Source organism: Periplaneta americana, chromosome 13 (genome assembly GCF_040183065.1).
Source record: "Periplaneta americana isolate PAMFEO1 chromosome 13, P.americana_PAMFEO1_priV1, whole genome shotgun sequence".
NCBI classification, from domain to species: domain Eukaryota; kingdom Metazoa; phylum Arthropoda; class Insecta; order Blattodea; family Blattidae; genus Periplaneta; species Periplaneta americana.
The window spans coordinates 51,249,971-51,255,849 of NC_091129.1; the positions used below are offsets into that span (position 1 = coordinate 51,249,971).

Genomic DNA, 5,879 nt, shown 5'->3' on the forward strand with positions numbered 1-5,879 from the left:
ACAATGTTACACCACAGATGCTTCATAACACTTGGGTCGAGGTTGAATACCGGTTGGATATTTCCCGTGCCACCAATGGAAGCCATGTTGAGGTTTATGGAACATAAGGTAACAAAAATTCCCAGTTTTCATTCTTTGTAGCAGTTGGTTTCAACTATATACTTGTATTAATTCAGAAGTTATAGCTATTTCTTTTGTTATACTTATAAGCGGAACACGGTGTATCTGCTAGGCGTTCCAAAAAGCTACAAATAAAAGAAAATTGCAATGCAAAATGTTATTGCATAATTATGTGTAGAGAAATTAAAAACTCATAAGCGCTGACTCGAGTCACGAAGAAGGTGAGTACATAATAATTTAGACACCAACTAGCTTTGAATATCTAACCACACTAACAAATTGTTTTAAACCAGAAGTGATCTTCACATGCACGTACAGACTACCCCAGGACTGGGCATTGATACCTCGATCGAGTCACTGTAGGTGCTTAACTCCTCACTGCACCTTCCCCGGCTGAGACAGTAATATTTAAGCCCTATACGAGTAGACAGAAATGTAAGCTTTGTTCAGTGACGGGTTATGTAAGGCAGGCATCAGAGTTTTTATGAAATTTCGGCTCATTCTTGTCGCCTGAAATCCGCAACTGATGCCCAGTGTCTGACTGTGCGTTTGTTTATATGACGGTTTAAGCGAAAAGGACGTGGGCTGGGGATTCTCGGATCCCTTTCACTCCCTCATTGCACACAGGACTGGGCTACCCTCTACTGTTATATAATATCAAGTTATATAATATCAAACATCATCCATAGTATAATGTATTTTACTTTTCCTAGGGTTGCTTACTGGATATTCAGGAGGTAGGGACGTGTTTGGTCAGTGTCTACGACAGTGTTGAGTGCAGTGGTTAGGAGATCCAGTCGTGATTCATGGCTTGAATGTTTTAAAGAGGAATCAAGAAAACACAGTGACGGCTTTGGGATACCACTACAGAAACTCTCCCAACACTTCCAAACTGGTATGGTCATCGCAGGGGATCACTTAACTCCTACAACAAGAAGTCTTTTCAATAAAATTAGGAAGTTTGCCAGAGAAAAAGGATACAAATTTATTTGGAAAAAAGACTGTAAAATTCTCATAAAGAAGAATGAAAATAGTTCAGTGAGTAGAATTATACATTACAATGATTTGGATAACTTGTGAATTAGAATCTTTTTTATCTCTACATTTGAATTAGGCCTAGTTGCATGTAATATTATATATAACTATCATCATGGATCATAACAACAATAACGTTTTTAAGTTGCTTCAAAGTTATTATATTAACAACAGCCCTTCTAAAATATTTTATGATTTATATTATTGTTGCAATTACATTAACAATGGTTCCTTTTCCAATTTAAAATTATTTCATTTAAGTATCCGTAGCATTGATAAAAATTACTCCGAATTATTTGTATTATTACAACAGTTTTCTTTTACTTTTGATATTACTATATTCTCGGAAACATGGCTTAATAATAATTTAGGTTTTGACATTAATGGGTATAGAAAATTTGTTAAACCCTCTAAATATAATAAATGTGATGGTGTAGTGGTGTACTTCAGAAACAATATTGATGTGGCATTAATTCATGGAGATATCATGAACTGTAATAGTTTACATTTTAAATTTAAATTCAATAATATATCCTTTGATTTAACAGCTATTTATAGATCCCCTAACTTATGCAAAAATGAATTTTTATATGATTTAGAACGTCATTTACAAAAGTATAAAGATGCTAAAACACATATTCTCATTGGTGATGTTAATATTGAAATTTTAGAAAAATGTTTAGACAAATTTGGCCACAAATATATAAATATAGGGGAGAGTCGGGTAGTATCGGACATCGCGTAATATCGGACAGTGAGTTTCTTTCATCTACCACACGATGATAGTACCTGATTGACATGGTTACGTTTCAGTAATGTCGCATAGAGAAACGTAACCATGTCATTCAGGTACTACCATATGGTGGTAGATGAAAAAAACGCACTGTCCGATACTACCCGATGTCCGATACTACCCGACTCTCCCCTACTACAGGATTTTGGTTTTAGTAAATTTTAAATTGCAAGCACTAGACAGTTATCATGATCATGTCTTGATCATATATTTTTTTACAGTTGTACTAAAATTCTCAATTTTGGTTCTGAAGTCTATTGTAGTGCATTGACAGATCATTATTGTACGTTTGGTCTCATTAACTTCATTACAAACAGTATTCTGTGCAATATGATTTATATACATGTGTTAAAAAATAGATTATGAAAATATGTTATCTGTCATGAAAAATGAACTTGGAATAATGTTATTAATTGCGAGAAACCTGATATTAGTCTTGATAATTTTTATGAAATTTTGAATAATTTTATTAGTAAAATACTACGAATAAATTTATTAAACAATTTAGTAAAAAAAAATAATAAAGCCTTGAATCACAGTTTGATATCGTGAAGTCTATACGAACTAGAGACAAACTTGCTAAGAAAATATATAAAAAAATCCATTCAATACTGAACTTAAATATAAATACAAAAAAATATCGAAATATTCTTAACAAATGTTATAAAATACAGGAAAACTATCTATTTTTCCGAAAAACTAGAAAGCAATCGAAGGGATCCTAAAAAATTTTGGCAGAAAATTAGAGAGGCAACTAACTTAGAACCGAAAGTGAAAGATGATATTACGGAATTATACGAATATAATGAAGATGGCGTATTAATTACGGACAAGTTTGAAATAGCTCAGGAGTTCAATAATTATTTTTCAAATATTGGCATTGAAATTGCTTCTAGTCTAAGAGCTAGGAAGAGTGGTAATTTTTGTAATGATATGAAACAACTACAGTCTTCTATGTTTTTGTTCCCTGTAACGGAAAATGAAATAATAAAACATTTTTCCTGATTAAAAAATAACACATACCCTAGCGAAGATGCTATATCCTCCAAAATATTTAAACTGTTCAATATTTTCTTGGCTAAAGCGCTTATTCATGTATATAATTTTTGCTTCTTATATGCCAAATTTCAAGATAAATTATAAAGTGCTATAATTGTCCCTATTTTCAATCAGGAGACAAAAAATGCATGCACAATTACCTACCAATATCTTTACTCTCATGTATATCTAAACTCTTAGAAAAATGCATTACATTACACCCATTACAACCTTAGTTTTATTACGATGTGGTTGTCCCCTACGTTGTGGCTGAGGAGCTAGCGAGTCTAACTCTGAACACAACGATTAGGACGAGTTGCCTGGGTGAGGTTTTTCGGAGGTTTTCCCTCACTCCTATGGATGAATATAAGGTAACTTTATCAGGCGATTGGAACCCCACTCATCTTCGCCACTTGCTTTTCTCCCCCATCATCCTTTCCTCATCATCCCGTTTCTGATTTTTCAGATCACTCTACCGGCGGCCTCCCGAAGCTGCTGACTCTCTCGACCGGCCTCCGTGGAATGTAGTTCAGCGATGTTGGCTGGCTTCTGCAATGGCACCGAGGCGTACCTACTCGGGGGAGGAGTTTCGCCTCGGACCGACAGAGAGGCCTTGGAGGAATTTGCCGAAGCAGGATTCTGTCGGCTGTAGGGACCGGCCGTCATGTGGTTAGGGCGGTGCGCGTAGGGGATCTGTGGCACGCAACTCATGCCATATCGAGTGTTAGCGCAATAGATCACAATAAGTCGCAGTGCTGGGCCATCCGTGCCCCCCCAGTTAAATTCTATTCCATTCCATCCCCTACGGAAACACAATTTATACAAAAGGAACTTCATTAACTCGTGGATATTAGAATTCTTCTCGCGGTCGTGTTCTAACTTAACCCACCCGATAATAAAGTCGACTTCTGTAAGTAGTTCTACAATATACTATTCTAAATGATCTGCAGCCATGCAGACTCATTAGTCTCATGATACGTGTCTATTCACTATTATCACCTCTATTCCTAGTTTAATTAACAACCGTTAAATATATTGAACAAAAATGTAATTCATGAACCTTTCTTAACATTAACAACTACTTAAAACTCCCCGTAACATAAGTGTAGTTTCAAATGGTGGAACATAGCCTATTTTGAATGAAATGGATGCAGTAAAAATGTTATAGGGAACAGAAAACAGGTTAGAATATTCATTAATAAATAGACACTTACCACTAACTCGAATGCAGGAATTAAATATTGGTTCATGAAAACATTTACTTCTCTGTCATTTTAAGCCCATTTAACTTACATGAGGTTACAAATAGATTTATTTAAGACCCAGTAAACTACATTAGATTACAATATGTTTCCTCCTTGCTCTGTCACTGGCAAACAACAATAATTTATACTCTATATCAGAATATGTTCAATTTCATCCAATTTTTGTAGGAGCTTCAAGAAATTTGCCGCCTCCTAAAATATGCCGTCTAGTTTGCTTCCTCCTAAATACGGCTCTGTCTATCGACAAGTTCATGTAACGTGTTAACAGTTACAGGAAAAATGCTACTCTTAAATGTGGTTGTTTATACTGTAGTTCTGGTTATATACAGGCCTGCATATACAGGATGGAGATAATGTCTCGATCCATTTTTGAGTAACAGTGCTCAATTGCCCGTTTGACATAAGAGATTCAGAGATCGCACTTAAATACAAGCAAACATCCGACTCCTTGTCAATAAATTTCAGTGGGCAGATAATGTTGCCAATGAGCCACCTTATAGTAGACTTTCTATGCTCGAGCAGACTGCGAAACGTATTCGAGGAGCCATCGTGAGGAGCACTCAAGAGTCGAGTTCTCGTGTAAGTAACCAGGTAAGTATGCCAAGATCAAGAGTTTTGAAAGTTTTGAAGTTCACAACGAAAACGGGATTCACCTCACCTACCCTGTGAAGAATGCAAAACGAATGTATCAACTGTTGCTCAATCCAAAACTATTTGAAACCACGCGCCTATTCGCCAGCTTCCGAACTGATAATGTCTACAGTACAAACTTCATAAAACATTAACGAATCACTATACATGCATTAACCCTTACGGTAGCTGAATGGTCAGACCTTAGCCTTTCACCATCTCCCATCAGTTCCAATATATCCCTAATCCCAGTTTCCTCTGTGGATGTTTTCCTCCAGCAAGGGCCAGTGAGATGAGTCCCATACTCTACGTATGTATGTAATACTGGATTTGATGTTAAAACATCGCTAAGGAATTCACTCACAGATATTTCTCATTTGCATTGAAACACAATAAATAGAATATTTATAATAATAGTGAGTGCCAAATCTACGGAATCGAGTAGGAGCATTTTAAAAGAAACTATAAATAAAAATGTCCATGGCTTGTCAATATATTTTTTAATTAATAATCTTCCTCGTATGTAATAGCGAAAACTTTGTAACTAATTCAACAGTTCATAACATAAATACGCGTCAAGAAATTACTCATATTCCATTGGTATGTCTATCGTGCTACCAAAATGGAGTGGGTTATATGACAGTAAAAATCTTTAATAGCCTGCCTATGGATATAGGAAATGAAACTCAAAACGTAAGATTTTTTTAAGGCCACATTAAAAAAGTACCTAATTTCTCACGCCATCTATTCTGAAGGTGAATTCATGACATTCAACAACGCTTAATGAATATTTCAGTGTTGTGTTAGGTATTGAAACTAAAACTTTGTGTTGTACTAATATACATTTAAACTAGACTGTATACATTTAAACTAGACTGTAACTGTAATGAAGACTTTATAGTACTATTAATAAGTATCTTTTTTCCGTTTGACATATTCCAAATTCTAGCTGTGAAGCGATGTAGGAATATGATGGAATGTAAATAAATACAATACAA

General features: G+C 35.2%; 1 long non-coding RNA gene across 2 annotated transcripts in view; it reads left to right on the forward strand.

Moving 5' to 3' along the window:
- Positions 1 to 4,550, forward strand: part of LOC138711889 (uncharacterized) — a 109,772-nt gene extending 105,222 nt beyond the window's left edge. The window contains exons 2-3 of one of the 2 annotated variants that reach the window (XR_011335516.1): positions 834 to 1,158; positions 3,453 to 4,550. This is a non-coding gene — a long non-coding RNA (uncharacterized lncRNA). The remainder of the gene's footprint in view (positions 1 to 833; positions 1,159 to 3,452) is intronic. The other variant, XR_011335517.1, reaches the window with a different exon arrangement.
- Positions 4,551 to 5,879: the final 1,329 nt, after the last annotated feature.